The 16,461-nt window shown below is 44.4% G+C and overlaps 1 long non-coding RNA gene across 4 annotated transcripts; it reads right to left on the reverse strand.

Moving 5' to 3' along the window:
* Window positions 1–226: 226 nt before the first annotated feature.
* Window positions 227–15,215, reverse strand: LOC140914080 (uncharacterized). 4 transcript variants are annotated; one of them, XR_012159761.2, is made up of 4 exons: window positions 14,825–15,215; window positions 13,309–13,480; window positions 2,517–2,625; window positions 227–389 (listed from the first exon to the last, which is right to left on the reverse strand). It is a non-coding gene; the product is annotated as an uncharacterized LOC140914080 (long non-coding RNA). The 4 variants fall into 4 exon arrangements; XR_012159760.2 differs by adding an exon at window positions 4,839–5,040 and having other exon boundaries at window positions 13,309–15,215; XR_012159762.2 differs by lacking the exons at window positions 13,309–13,480; window positions 14,825–15,215 and adding exons at window positions 4,839–5,040; window positions 8,653–8,770.
* Window positions 15,216–16,461: the final 1,246 nt, after the last annotated feature.

Consider the following 16,461-nt stretch of genomic DNA (forward strand, 5'->3'; position numbering starts at 1 on the left):
CAGGCAGAGCCAGAAACTCAACCCAGCTCTCCAGAGCCTTTACCACGAGGCTGGCCTGCCTCTCTTGGCCAAGCTGCTTGTTGTTCATGGTGTATGGAATGCGTCTTACAAGCAAGACCATATTAAGCTACACAATTCCTTTTGAAATATGTACATGAAATGTTCCTGTCATAAAACATACAGGATATTCAACAAAGTGGAGCCAACACAGTTGTTGGAACCTTAGCTTTCAGGCTGCTTTTTATTTTATTTTATTTTAACTGCTAAGTCTTAATGCTACATTAACAGGGTGGGTTTTTTTCAGTTGACACAATTAAGCTTCTCCATAGTTGTTCAGGATAAAGGTGCATTAGAGATCAAAGTCTGGCAGCTACGTTTTTCTTTGTCAGCTGGAGGAACACAAACAGAAAACTGTGAGTGTAGATTCATTTACAGAAACCTCATTTAAGGTGAAAAATCCTTTTAGCTTCAATAACTAGATTCTTAACAGATGTTGCAATCAAATACTGGTATACCCTTTTCCAGCTAAAAGCCCGGTGCTACACCGCACGCTGTAGCGTAGCTGTATTTAATCACCACACTTTTCTCTCATACACACACATCTCTAAAATGTTTGAATCCTAGGGAGGAAAAAAAAAAATACAGAACTGATTTAATTTATAATACATTTAAAGGCAACTTGGAACCAGAAGCTGTTAAGAGTGGGCTTGTCATAAAAGCTCCTAACTACAGCTTTTTCAAATGCTTCTTTGCCTCCCTATGGGCCCAGCTCTGGAAGTTGGAGTCAAAGAGCTCTGGCTCATAGCATAATATCATCTCCCATTAAATATGTAGCCAGAGGGCTGACTGGAGGAGTTGTCCATAGAGAAGAGAGAGAGAAGCAGTAATAAGGACAAGTTTCTGTATGAGTTGTGACATGTTTATTTCGATACACCTCCTGTAAATAAGCACAAGTCTCTAGACCAGCAAGTCCAGGAGGAGAAAAAGGTGACATGCAAAGTAGTGGGCAGTGGGTAAGGATATATTTTTGCCCATGGTTAGAGATGAATAATTGGTCTGAAGAAGTCATTACAGATTAATAGTATAGGAAGCTGGTTTAATCTCAGCATCCATGTATGATGAGTGATGAATTCCCAGTCAACTTGTCAGATACTGAATAATTAAATATCCCAGATTCTGATTCTCTGCCATACTGCTGTTTTCAGGTTCATACAGTGCAAGACAGAGGTCTTAAAAAAAAAAAAACCACACAGAGGAATTCAGCTACATGGCATACGGAGAACACTGCTGCATAGGAAATTTCAAGCTATGTGCAACAGACACAAAGACAACCAAGATCATTGCTGCATAGTTCCCAGGCTTTGATTTGGGGTGGAGGGGAAGCTAGACTAGAACTCTTACAGGTGATCGTTTCTCAAGCGGCAAGATAGACATGATGTAATGAAAGTGAGAACCTTTGCTATTCTTGCCTATACGTAGGTACTGGTAGCAGAACCCTAGCAGATACAATGGTTGCAGAGTCTGACAAGTAATCTCAGACTGCAAAGTATCAGCGAGGGTGGAAACATATTTTTAAGCCTATTAGTGCCTACTTCATTGTGAAGAGAGCTGGATTTGCTCCAACAGTCTCTGTTGGCATGAAGCAGCACCCAAGGCTGCTCTTCTCTAACTAAGAATGAGGCAGCTGTGGTAAAACATACCCAGAAGATAGGCAAGTTCTTATACTTCCATATATACAGATCCCTTCCCTTGGTTTCTCTAGTTAATTCTGTCTCTTGTTGCCACCTAGGAAGTCAAGTAGTAGATTTTGGCAGTTTACAGACCTGATTCTGAGAAGAGACAAGCATGTGCAGCTCCTAAAGACATCAGACTAGGTTGTGTTTTGTGAGAAGTCTAGTCCAGCTTTGAAGAAACCCCTAACATGCTGTGATCAGACTGTGGAACCATTGGTGCAGTCCTGAGACTTAGGGCTTCTCTTTGGGTTTGCTTGTGATTGATTTCATTTCATGATTGGCAGACAATAAGCTGTTCCAGTTTGCATAAATCCTAGTGCCAGTTGATTTTTATAATTTAACTGATCACTAAGGCCTGGTCTACACTCTAGTTTTACATTGGTATCGCTATGTTACTCAAGAGTGTGAAAAATCCACACCCAAGAGATGTAGCTATACCAACCTAACCCCCAGTGCAGAAAGCACTAGGTCGAATTCTTCCATCAACCTAGCTACCACCCCCTGGGAGAGGATTACCTGTGCGACAGGAGAATCCCTTCTCTCACAATAGGTAGTGTCTACACTGTAGTTTTTATGGGTACACAAGCCCTAAGTCCTCCCATAATAGGCCACAGTTGTAGGGAGTTAGAGAGCTCTTCATGAAGCCAACCTCAGGAGGGGTTGTAGCCTTGCCAAATATTGCACAGTGCGAGGTATGTTAGAGCATTTGTTGACCGGTCCCGGAGACCATGCACAGATCCTGAGGGAGAGGAATAGTTATGTAGTTAAATGAATAGAAGGTACCTCTAGAGAGACACCACAGGCCACCGGAAAGATAGAAGTCCGTTTCTCCTGTGCTGTATTTCTTCCAATCTGCAATGGCTCTGATGTCTGAGAAATGAAGACTTCAACCCTGGTAACAGCCAGAAAGGATTAGGACAAGATAGGACCTTAATCTTTAGCAGAAAAGAAACCTTGAGAGGAGACAAAAAGCACGCCTTCCCTTTTCAGGTCTTAAAAAAACAAACAAAAAAAAATATGGGACCAGGTTCAGGCACTAGACTGCTGACAGCAACACCCACTCTCCCTGCATGTGTCAGGGACCCTGCCACGCAGCTATGCCCCAGACATGCACAAAACCTCTGCCTTCCATAGCTCCAGCCAGCCACTTTGTCAGACACTAGCAATCACCAGAGTGCAGAAGGCCTTACCAACATTAATATATTTATCCTCACACCCCCATGCGAGGTTAGGAAGTACTATTAACCCCATTTTACAGATGGGAACAGAGGCAGAGAGAGATTAAGTCACCCACAGCAATACAAAAGCCCATGGGAAAGTCAAGAATTGAACCCAGATTTTCTGAGATTGAAGTCTAGTTTTCCCCCTTCCTCTTCGCCACACATCCAGGTTCTTCCTCGTGAGAGTCACAAATTGTAGTGGTCCCTTCTGGCTTTATGATCATCTAGTTTGGCCTCCTTCATAAAACAGGCCATAGTATTTCACCAAGCGCTTCCTGCATCAAGCCCATAACTTCTGAGTGAGCTACAGCATAAGCTTTTAAAAGCCATTCAGTTTTGATTCAAAGAGCTCAAGTGATGGGGAATCCACCACGTTCCTAGGTAGAGTAGCCATTGGAACCATTACCTCTGCATTACAAATCTGCACTTTATTTCTAGCCTGAATTGGTCTGGCTTCAGCTTCCAGCCAATGGATCCCATTATGCCTTTGCTAGATTAGAGAGACCTCAGCTATTGGGAATCTTCTCCCCATGTAGGTACATAAACACCGTGATCAAGTTACATCTTAACCGTCTCTTGGATAAATTCAACAGACTGATTGTCTCTAGTCTCACTGTAGGGCAGATTTTCCAGACCTCGGTTCATTCAAGCTGCTCTTTTCTTAACTCTTTCCGATTTATCAGCTTTCTTATTAAAAGTATGGACATCGGACTCTAACACAGTATTCCAGTAACAGTTTCATTAATCACATGGTAACAGCAGGTTAACAGCTGCTAAAGAGCAAGTTGCTGGTGTCACTCAATTTGGTTAGGCTCGGTGAGCATAATCTGGCACAGAGAATATGATGCAGTGTAACCCTGACTTCCTGCACATTATACTGCTCAGTCCAATTAATATGTATATTATAGTCACACCTAGAGATCAGGATCCCACACTGCTAGGCACTGTACAAACAAAGAACCAGAAACAGTCTCCATCCCTCAGATCTTACAATCTAAGCAGATACGGCAGCATCGGTGGACGGGGAAGGGGTATACCGTAAGCAGAACGAACAACGTGGTTTGCAAACCAGCTTCAATGGTCTGAGCCCTGTGCCAGATTCTGCTACTATTTTGCTTACCAGGCTTAACCAAACTAAGTGGTCACCAGCAATTTGAATGAGATTAGGTTATTACTACTGGATATGAAAGTAAGTGAGCAGATGTGCTTGTACTTTAAGATGCAGGTTAATAGCAACTAGCGAGATATTTGTTTCAGCTATCTTCCCACACCCTCACTCCACCAATGGCTTCTTCCATGTTTAAAGGAGACCTTCACAACACCATCATTTTTTTCTTCATATTGAGTTATGTCACAGCGTAGGGAGGTTAAACACCATTTTTAAGCAGCATCATTGCAACAGAGGAGAAGGAAAGAGACAATGCATCATTTGAGGTCTTTCATTACTTCTCGCCCAGCAGCGAATATTTTTGGTACAATGCCAGGAGTTTCATGAGTAGATGTCAAATTAGGAACGTGATTTAATAGACTTGTTGGAACCGCAGGTAGATTAGAATGAGTACATAAAATTAAAAGGGATGATTTCTTTTATTTTATCTGAGGATGATTTGAAGTAGAATCTCTTCCTAAGGTTCAACCACTTTATCCTTTGAAAATGCTCTCCGTCGTCAGTACTCTGTTTACGATTAGCAGATTTCTGCAACAACAAAACCTAGACTGGAGACATAAAACAAGCGTATGGGACTATCCTGAATGAGTTGTAGGATTATCACTCATCTTACGTTTGGCACATTCCTCATCACGAACTCAGCATCATAACACCAGACAAAACACATTCAGACTCCATAATGAAATCACTTTCCTACCTCTTAATGAAATGGCTTACCAGCTGTAGCAGGTATGTTAGACTGCCTACGGCTGAGCTACTGTTGTGCCAGCATACTAGGATATTTAGAACGATGTTGGGCCAAGTTTTACTTTCATTTGAACTGGTACAAAAGAAGAGAGTAAGATTCCTCCATTGACGTTAGCCTGGTGTAAGCAAGAGAAGACTCTGACCCAATAGCTACAAAACGAGGAGCTACCACCTGGGAAGAAGAAAAGATTCATGTCATCATAAGGATAGTAGCAGTTGTAAGTTTATGCTCAAAAAGATCATGCCAAAGCCTCTTTTGAGCTAAGTATTAGACGGGTATAGTGCAGAGGATTTTGTAATCCATTTCTTCCTGCCTTCTGTATGAAGCACTGGCATTAAGTACATTTGTTTATACTTTTAAAGAACATTTCTCCTTCTCATGCTGCCCTCCCCCACACACAAAAAGTTCTTTTCCATGCTAATGCAGTCAACCACCATTAATGAGCTTTGGCTGGCTTGCAAGGAGTTTTGACAGGCCTGTTGAACTAGTGCCAAGAAGAGATGAATGTTTGGCTTCGAATAGCACAATGCCCTGTTTGTCTCATTGTTACATTGGAAGCATGAGCAGACTAATGTGATGGGATGTAGAAACGTACAACTGAAAAATGACTGAAAATAGAATTCTATGTTAGTAGCGGCTATTGAAAAATTCTCTCTATTGTCTTTGAGGGAACCTTTCTGAAAAACTAAAAATAAAAAATAAAAACAAACCCCAGGGGTGTGTGTTTGGGGAAGGGATCAATTAGTTGTAAACCTAGATCTGAGGAATTGCACTCCGCATTGGCTAGACCTTATTTGCGTCTCAAGAATTACCTATAGTTCTACCAGCAACTCTACTGCAACACTGTTTTCTACAGTGCATGTTCTTGCAGAGAACGGTTATGCAAAGCATGTAGGAGTCTGAGCTCATTTCTGCTCTCAGGTGTGTCCCCATGTTCCTGTGATGTCAGTGAAAGGGATCCCCTGTATCTGAGGGCAGAATATAGGAACTGCCATACCAGATCAGAGAGTCATCTCCTCCAGTATCCTGATGCTTCAGAGGAAGCTATAAGAATCCCAAAGTGAGCCAGGGGATAAACTGCCTACAGGGAAAGTATTTCTTATTTTTTCCTCAGATATTACCTTATGCCCTGAGGACCCTTTATGTTAAATATAGGCTAGTCCCTCTAAACAGACTGATGTATATTCATCCTTACACTGAGCCACGTTGTCTCCTTCCAGTGGAAAGTCACTCATGGGACAAGTTCAACTGGGAATTCTGCTTGGCTTACCTGATGTTCTCCCCTAAGCTGTTCTGCCTAGGAGTAACCAAACTGTCAGCCCATGCAGTGGACAGGGAGCTTAGGTCTCCGCATGGATGGATATCCTAAGAGCCAAGGGAAATATGGTACGTCTTGGGGCAACTCTTGCCACCCTGTGCCACTACATTGCTACTGAACCCCTCCCCGACCCCAACGATGCAGCTCTGTCAGGAAATATAGTAAATCTTGGGGTATCTGTGTAGACCCTGTGACTCCATACGGCCACCTCGGCACCTTCTCACCCCCGACAGTACTGCTCTCTCAGGAGCCATTCTATCATGCAGTGCCACTGAGGAATTAGAGGTAGCCTAATGAGGCCCACAGTGCCTCGTGTGGTTGGATTGCATCTCAAACCAGCAGTACATAAAGGAGTACTCAACGTCTCTGTTTTATAGTGTGTCTTTTATATATTATCAGTGCATTGAAACACATCTGTTTAGGTAGATGTACTGTAGGTTGAAAAGAAACCATGAACATTTATTTAGATTCCTGGCACATTAGTATCAAGCTTAAAGTTCATCATATAATCATGTAAAATAGCTAATCCTACTCTTCAGAGACTATAACCATTTAGTTATAGCTACATATTCTGCTGCTTGCACGTCAGAAAGAGACGAGCTGGTGCGAGACATGCCCAGTTTGGTGCAGTATCGTTCAGCTGTTCAAATCATTCAAGGTTGAAAAATTTGAGTCTTTTGATCTTGTTCCAGGCTATTTTTCATTCATAAGATAGTTCGCTGGGATTGCAGCACAGAGCACAAATGCATTTCCCACCTAGCGAAAAGAAAAGGAGCACTTGTGGCATACACAGAGAACATGAAACAATGAGTGTTACTATACACACTGTAACAAGAGTGATCAGGTAAGGTGAGCTATTACCAGCAGGAGAGCGAGGGGGGGGGGGAAAGAGAGGGAAACCTTTTATAGTGTATTCTATGTATATAATTCTATGTATATAAATCTCCACTGTATTTTCCACTGCATGCATCCAATGAAGTGAGCTGTAGCTCACGAAAGCTTATGCTCAAATAAATTGGTTAGTCTCTAAGGTGCCACAAGTCCTCCTTTTCTTTTTGTGAATACAGATTAACATGGCTGCTGCTCTGCCACCTAGCGAAATTACTAAAATCCCAGGCTAAAGGAACTAGAGATTTGAAGTGTCAGCAGACTGGACTTTTGGAGACTAGAACACAGAGGCAATGTCCCCGGTGAGCTCTTTGGGGCAAGGATTGTCATTTATTCTATGGCTGTACCATTGCTAGCATGAGAGGACTCTGGTTAAAGGATCTAGGCTAGAAGTGATTGGGGGGTGGAAAGAGGAGGAGGATGACAGACAATTTTATGGGGAAAAAAATGTTTGTTGTTTCTGTTTTGTAGGGCTCAACAAATGGACCCATTGTCAATTTTTTGGTGATGTTTCCCCATGATAATTTTAATGAAAACTTTATCAAGAGTTTGTTTACCAAAAACCACATTTTCCTACTGAAAGGCAGGGGTTTTGGCCCATGGGTGAGAGCATACACACAAAATGATAGGGACTTTGGTTAAAAAGATATTGGTGGAAAACGTTAATAAAGTTGAAAATTAAAAAAACAAACAAACACAGTATTCCCCCTTTTGTGCAAATGAGTTTTCAACTGTCTCCAATATACTTGTTTGAGGTCTAGAAGGAGGTGAAAAGCAGACCAGCTGAAAGTCTCTAGGTAAAGATAAGTGGGGTTGGGGGGGGGGAGACAAACAAACCAGGAGTGATATCTTGGTAGGGGGTCTAGTACAATATCACCAAGTCAGGAAGAGGTGGAGGGTGTGGCATTTCTAGAACAAATATGCAAAACCACAAGACCTGGTAGTGATGGGGGGACTTTAACTACCCAAATATCTGTTGGAAAAACAACAATGCAAACAAACTTTCCCATAAGTTCTTGGAACGTATCAGGGACAACTTTGTGTTTCAAAAAGTGGCAGGGGACAGCCATTTTAGACTTGATGCTGACCAGCATGGAGGAATTGGTTGTGAATCTGAAGGTGGAAGGCAATTTGGGTGAAAGTGGTCATGAAATGACAGATTTAATGATTCTAAGAAAAAGAAAGGAGTGAAAGCAGTAGAATAAGGACAATGGACTTCAGACAAGCAGAGACCTGGCAAGTAGTGTCCCTTGGAAGGAAAACTTCAGGAATCAAGGAGTTCAGGAAACCTTGCAGTTTCTCAAGGAGAAAATATTAAAGGTTCAAAGGTAGACTATCCCAATGTGAAGGAAAGATAGAAAGACTAGTAAGAGGCCAATATAGCTCCACCAGAACCTCTTTAGTTACATGGATAATCAAAAGTAACTTAGGAGAAGCCTTAAGACTCCACTAAGCTACACTGGGGGATTGGACTGACACCACCAACTCAGGAACAGAGAGCACAAAGATCTCCCTATTACCCCCCTTCCCAGCAGTGGTGGGTGTTTGGGGATTGTAGCTGAGGAGCTGAAGCATACCGTGTACCACTGAGAAGCCTCATGGTTGAGTGGAATGAGCACAAGGTCTGGGTTCAGAAATTCTGATTCTGGCTCATTGTGGGTTTCAGCAAGTCACTCTGTGTTATGTCTCCATCTGTAAAGAGGGGATAACACTTGATTGCCTGCCACAAAGTATTGTCAGGAGTTAGTGAGTGCACTTCTCTTGAGCACTTTGAATGCCAGCCCTTAGCACCTGGATACCAGCTAAACATTATTAAGGGACCACTGAAATTCAAAGCAGTTACTTCCAGACACACATATATAAGGAGAATAACAAGCCTGAAATATGGCCCCTTGACGCATATTTGGAGGAGGTGACTTGCACATTAGACCTTTGGGAGGTTGTGCACCAGCATTTCAGAGTCAGTGACCCCATCATTCTGTGTACAGTAAAGGTAAAAAAGCAATCGCAATCCAGTGGAGCCACTCTCATACAATATAAATGAGAGCCTGCTCTGCACAGAGAGCACACCCGTGATTCAGACTCTCAGAATCAGGTTTAACAGGAAGTGTGAAATCAGGGCTGGCTCTCTCAGGGGCCAATCTGAAGCAGGCTGCTCTGAGAGGGGCTACTCTCTTTCAGAAGGAAGCACATGTCAGTGCCATTCCTGTGAGAACTTGTAGGTGGCAGCTTTCTCATAAAGTGACAGAGAGAGGCTCACGGGTCACCACGCATGAGTCAATATCACTTCTCCCCCATGCAAACCGAATGATTACCAAAAAAAAAAAAACCAAAACAAAACAAAACCCCACACACCAATGGGAAAGTTTGTCATTGTAAGATGAAAGGACACTGTGGAGGCCAGATTAGCTCATCTAGTCCATGAACCATATCTGACAAAAGAGGTGCACGTCTAATTCTTTTAGGAAGTTCCACCAAAAAAAGATGTCTTATGACTAGGTTTGCCAAACCTCCTGGTTTCACCAGGCGTCTCCCAGAATCAGGCTCTATCTCCTGGAGCTACTGAAGCTAAACCAGGAGATTTTAGGTGCTAAAAGTCCAGCTCCCTACCTGCCCTGGCTCCGCGCCGCTCCAGGAAGTGTCTGGAACATCCCTGTGGCCCCTGGGATAGGGTCTCCGCACAATGCCCCCGGCCCAAGAGCTGACTCCGCGGCTTCCATTGGCCGGGAACTGCAGCCAATGGGAGCTGTGGGGACGGTGCCTGCAGGCAGGGGCACTGTGCGGAGACCTCCTAGGCCTCCCGCCTGAGGGACGCGCCGGCTGCTTTTGGGAGACACCCGAGGTAAGTGCCACCTAGCCAGAGCCCACACCCCTCGCCCCCTCCCGCACCCCAACCTTCTGCCCTAGCCCAGAGCCTGCACCTCACTCCCCCTCCAGCACCACAACCCGCTGCCTCAGCCTGGTGAAAGTGAGTGAGGGTGGAGGAGAGCAAGCGATGGAGGGAAGGGGGGGGAAATGGAGTAAGTGGAGACGGGGCCTCAGAGAAGGGGTGGGGCAGGGCAAGGGTGTTTGGGTTTGTGTGATCAGACAGTTGGCAACCCTACCTATGACCCAAAAAAAGGAGCAAGTCCTGTGCATGACGTAAGCCTTCGGGGGGGGGGGGGGGGAAGAACACTGCAGAATATATGGCCCTTGTATTAAAAAAACCTGCAAGGTCAGGACATGTTCCCCTCCCTGCAGATTTCTGAGATGATAGGTATGCATGGATGTAAAAGAAATACTGTGTGTACAGCTCTATTAGACAGGGCACTCTGCAGTGCCCAGGCACGTTCACGTCCGATGAATATTTCTCCTCATCAGCTTTGATTTACTTCAGGTCTGATGGTGTTTATCACTGCGATTCAGAACCACATTCCTGTTAGTCATCTCCCACACTTATCCTGTGCCCTCTACCTGCTTCCGTGATGTCCCTACCTCCGTGCTCGGCGTAACAGAGACCTTTCCCATCTGAGCTTGTTACTTCAGTTACATGCTACTGGAAACATGTTCAAAGGTGCTTTTGCAGCATTTGGTAAGAAGTTGCCTGTTCACCTGAGCTGGTTTCCATCTCAGACGGGTTTCCTGCTTATCTTTTGGGCAACGACACACACTTGTTCTGCCCAGAGCACAGCTGTAGACCAGTGTGCCTCAGAGGTGCTCCAAAGGAACATTGCAGGGACAACAGCTATTGCATCTGTTAATCAACTCCGCTTTCTTTGACAGAAAGCAAAGCGAGCGGTTTACTTTCACGTGCTGTCAGCTCTCAATTAATTCTGTTGCTTCTGCAGGGGAACGTGTGACAACAGGTCACGGGGTCATCACCGCTCTGTTTCTTTGCCACGAAGCGTGGCTAGATCTGCAGAGCAACATATGTGATCAACTCTCCTCTTTCACTGGAAGGGAGTGGCGTGAGGTCAACGTTCAGGGTGAATGCAGCTACTGTGATCAGAAGTGGGGAGGCAGCAAGACAGGGGAAGAAAGGAGAGATGAAGGCAGCAGGGGAGTCTTTAGAATGTTTACTCAGAGCAGCTGATGCAGAAAACACCTTCTGGGAAGAGGTTTGATCTCTCTCAGAAGAGGAGCTATGCAGAAGCCTTCCTCACCATAAAGCTTGTCCCTTTCAGATGGAGATAGGCCACAACTGACGTACAGAATCCAAATACCTTTGTACTTGAGAAGCAGGAGGGATACGGTATTTGAATTTATATGCCTGGATCTGCACTCACCCTTAGGATCTTGGGACAGATACAAAAAAAGAAAAAGGAGTCAGTTTTCTGTTCAAGAGCCACAGAACTCTCTGAGAGCAGTTTAGCTGGTGAGAATTTCACTATTTCAGGCTGAAATCTCAAGAGAGCAAACAACCTGAGAAGTTACAGCCAACCTATTATCCTTAACTTGCATGTCACATTAAGTACAAGTAGGCTCACTGAAACGAGAGGGGCTACATACCTGCTTAAGTACTTTCCTGGGTTAAGGGCCAGCTGACCAGAAAAGGCATCTCTGTCTCGGGGTTTTCTCAGCACTTGGGGCCAGATCAGCAGAGGGTATTTAGACACTTAATTCACATGGGAGTTAGGCCCTTAGATACCTTTGAGGATCTGAGCCTTAGGAACTACAGCAAGGGGTGCTAGAGAGAGCCCCAAGGTAAAGTGATCTAACGCGGCAGACACCTTCCTCAGTGGAATTACTTGTACCCAAAAGAGCGAGTGTTGGCAGTGACAAACCTCTGGAAATAAAACAGGCCCTAACTGCAGCACCATTAATGAAATGGTGGAGAAAAGTACATAAAAACTTGCTTTCCTAGAGATTCAGGACCTTCTGTAGAGTTTTATAGTGAAAAATCCTCTACATCAGAGCCTAGTGTTTAAAACAAAAACCAAAGAAAAGACCAAAAGGCCTAACATACCCACAAGTTCTTTAGCTCCTGCTGTGATCCCTAGTTCACTCTTTCAAGAATAGCTTAGCCCAGGGCTTTTCAACTCATCCTTTTTACAGGCTACACTTCCCCTCCTGTGTCTCTATCTAGCTAGATTTTTTGCTAAGCTTTTACACATCTGCCAACTCACCCCCACCCCCCATTCACTACCAATTAGCATTTGATCATCCAATTACCTTAGAAGTGCAAACTTTCCCACAGCTGAAGACATATAGCTACTTAAGAAAGAGTTAGCCCTTGCTTCCCACTTGCAGTGCATGTGCAGAGCTCCTCATGGTATGTTACTACCTGGTTCAGTGGCTAGGGCTCAGAGGTAGGAGTAAGGAAACTGGGGTTCTAGTACTATCACAAATGTGCTGGATGCCTTGGGGCAAGTAACTTCACTTCTGCCTCAGTTTCCCCACCTGTAATATGGAAATAATAGTACTCTCCTTTGGGGAGCATTTTGAGGTCTAAAATAGTAAGATGGTCCTGGAGACAGGTCACTGTGCCGAAGACCTAGGTCCAGTTTCCAACTCATCCACAGATTATCCTATCCGAGCTTGGGCCAGTCACTTAATTCCCCCTGTGCCTTGTTTTCCCCCAGAGGGATTATATTAGTTGTATGACCATAGAGCCTAGGATGCCTAGACAGCGCCTTTTGTGCTAGGTGCTGAACAAACACAGAACAAAAGGACCATCATTGCTCCAAACTAAGTAATAATGTTTCCCGATCTGATGGGGGTGTTGGGAGCACAAAGTCCATTAATGATTTTGCAGCAATCTTATCGTACAATAACAGGGGCCAACTAATTACTTAGAAATAAGAAGTAAGAATTATCTTATCATCTGCTTTTAACAATAGACTTCAATCGTTAAACACTGTCCCTGTGCTGTGGTGAGTAATGAATAATGATCACTGTCTATCATTTATCATTAATTATGTGCATTTTTAAAGTTCCTGTACTTAGGGAGTTAGGATCTGCTGTCCTGACATTTCTTTTCCATTTTCTGAAATATAACCGTTTGAAATAACTCTAATTGATGGAGCTGATTGAAAAATATTGACAAAAATTCAATTTTCACGAACACTGGAAATCAAAAGTTTGTGAAAATGTGAGCAACGTTCCTCCTTTTCTCCCTAGCTCTACTAACCCGTTACATCTGTGCGTTGTTTATTGATTGTTTTCAATTACATATGTATAGATGAAATTATCTTCTACTCACAGACATAAACTCAATACAGAGAGGCATGAAGGGGGAACATCTATAGTCTCACCTTTCTTCCATCTGCGTTCGTCCTTTTCTATACTTCCCAAAATGTTGGTTTTGTACATGGGATGTTTGCTGCAAAAATCTGTTGATTAGTCTGATGGCTGATCTTGAGAGCTGGTCTTTCTGGTGTGATGCTCACCTAAGTACACGTCTCTAAAGCTAGCTCTGAAAAATATCTGGAGGCAGGAAAAAAAGCATAAAAAAAGGCATGAGCTGAGTACAGGACTAGGAACTGGGAATTTCTGGCCCTAATGATGTGACCTCGTCTCAGTTTCCCCTTCTATAAAATGAGGGTAATATTTATTTACTCCCAGGGATGTTATGAGGACAGTTAGCTGCCATCTTCTCTCAGGCTGAGAGTGCTGCATCATTTCTCTTGGGAGGATTTAATATCTTGGTTCATAGCCCATCCATTTTAGAGAGTCATGTGAGACTTGTATGAGCTGCCAATTGTCAGTCAATAAAGAGCTATTTGGAGTCTTTCCTCGATTGTCTTTCCCTTCTGGCCATTTTGGAACTATTATCTATATCTACATCTTCCTATCATTTGTAGTTGGCACCACATACATGTTCTCCACTAAGGGAACAGAGTGTTCAATACGTCAGCACATTCTAGTCGTCATCTGACCTCATGGCATGAAAGTATTCTGGGTTAACGGTGAATGTTGTAGGCACCACTGTTCATTTATTATTTATTTTATTTAAATAATGTATTTAATGTGGGTTGCCAAAGGGCACTTGAGAATGCCACATTCATTAACTGACCCCAACTGCCCAGCTAGAAGCTCCCATTGTGCACAGATGAAAACAGAGGAAGTTCAATGCAGGCAGCATTAAGCTAACCCAAGAAGGACTTAGATGTTCTGAAAACAGACATAAAGGGTAGGAGAGGGAGTGCTACATTTGAGGAGGCTCTCCTGCAGAGTATGCCATGGGACGGTGAAAAAGAACAACCCATCTGATGTGAGGAGTCTTGATGGGACATAGGCATAAGATGGTCCTGCTTGTTTGATTTATTCTTCATAGAGTTCTTTTTCATTGGGAGGTTGGGCCTCCCAACTGCATTAGCCAGGGGTGTCACATTGGGAATGTGCACTGTAAGTTTTCCATTACTTCCTGATTTACAGAGCAGACATTGTGTATCCCAGGTATGTGCCAAAAGGGTAGTGGGGAGGGTGGGGATTCACTTGGAATAAGCTGCCAAAGATATAGATAGTCTCAGAAACTTTTCAGGCTCTCCCTATAGTGCTTTCCCCAATAGATGACAAAACTTGGCTCCATGTCCCTGTGACAACTGGGCCCTGGCTGCTGCCTTTAGTAATCATAAGGGAAAGCCACAAGTCTATTCTTCCACCTCTCAAGAAATTACCTTTTCGTAGACTGGAGGTTCAAGGGTCTCTTCCTCCTTTTCTCCTACACCAAGCATCAACTGATCATGGAAAGTTAGCCCAAGACCCTCTCTCCCCTTCTCATAACATCTCTTCTTTGTGGTATTTAGGGGTGGGGCTGAATTCCCTCACCTCTGAGCTACACCTCATCATCTAGGGGTGGTGTCCCAGTTCACAAGGTGAGCCAAGAATTGAGTCAGTTTCCATGTTCACTGTGCTGCTTTTCTCACCCCTTCTTTAAGAAAGTCGTTGTTTTAGGAAAGGTTTTGACAGGTATCCCACATGATACAGCAGAACCTCAAATATACAAACACCAGAGTTACCAGTCAACCGGACACCCTGTGGATCCAGAAGTCCTCAATCAGGCAGAAGCACAGACAAAAACACAAATGAAAAAAACAAATGAGAAAAAGGCAAATACTGCTCAGGGCTTCAGCGGTGTGGGTACAGATGCAGGTGGGAGGTGAGGAGACTAGAGTTAGGGGCAAGTGGGGGGGTTCGGGGCTTCTGACCCTCAGAAGCACCGGGGCTCAGGGCTTTAGGCCCAGGGGGAACGCTGGGGCTTGGGGCTTCAGCGCCATGGCTGTTCCCAGCTTCAGCCCCGTGGGGAGCACCAGGGCTCAGGGCTTTAGCTAAGAGGGGAGTGCCTGTTTCAGCCCCAGCGCTCCCCCCACAGGTAAAGCCCCGAGCCCTGGCACGCCCTTTCCTCCTCCCCTGCCCCCGCCCCACTGAACCCAGGAGCCGAGCCATGAGGAGCCCTGAATCCCAGCAGCCCCCATGGGCTGAAGCCAGGAATGGAGCTGTGGGGATGAAGCCCTGAGCCCTGGCACTGAAGCCCCGAACCCCAGGGCTTCCCCCAGGTCTAAAGTGTTGAGTCCTGGTGCTCCCTCAGGGCAGAAGCCCTGAGCCCCCCCTGCCCAGAGCCCTGGCGCCTCAAGAGTCAGAAGCCCCAACCCCCCCTGCAGCCCCAACCCCCTGTGTGGCTGAACTCCATAACCTCTTCTTCAGAGGTACAGAACATTTCCATTTCTGAGGTGTCTGTAACTCTGCGGTTCTACTGTATTCTCAGAAGCAAACTAGGGAAATGCAGTTTAGATGAAATTACTATAAGGTGGGTGCACAACTGGTTGAAAGTCTGTACTCAAACAGTAGTTATCATCGGGTTGCTGTCAAATTGGGAGGACCTTGTCTCGTGGGGGTCCCGCAGGGGTCAGTCTTGGGTCCAGAACTTTTCAGTATTTTCATTAAGGACTTGGATAATGGAGTGGAGAATATGGTTATAAAACTTGCAGATAATACCAAGCTGGGAGGGGTCGCAGACATTTTGGAGAACAGAATTAAAATTCAGAATGACCTTGACAAACTGAAGAACTAGTCTGAATTCAATCAGATGAAATTCAATAAAGGTAAGTGCAAAACACTTCACTTAGGAAGGAAAAATCAAATGCATAACTACAATATACGGAATAACTGGCTATGCAGTATTACTGCTGAAAAGGATCTGGGGGTTATAATAAATCACAAAATGAATGTGAGTCAACAGTAACACACGGGAGGTAACTGTCTTGCTCTACTCAGCACTGGTGAGGCCTCAGCTGGTGTACTATGTCCAGTTCTGGGTGCCACACTTCAGGAAAGATGTGAACAAACTGGAGAGTCCAGAGGAGAACAACAAAAATTATAGTCTGACCTTTGAGGGAAGGTTTAAAACCCTGGGCCTGTTTAGTCTTGAGAAAAAAAGACTTAGAAGGGACCTGATAACAGTCTTC

Source organism: Lepidochelys kempii, chromosome 7, assembly GCF_965140285.1.
Source record: "Lepidochelys kempii isolate rLepKem1 chromosome 7, rLepKem1.hap1, whole genome shotgun sequence".
In the NCBI taxonomy this organism is placed as follows: domain Eukaryota; kingdom Metazoa; phylum Chordata; order Testudines; family Cheloniidae; genus Lepidochelys; species Lepidochelys kempii.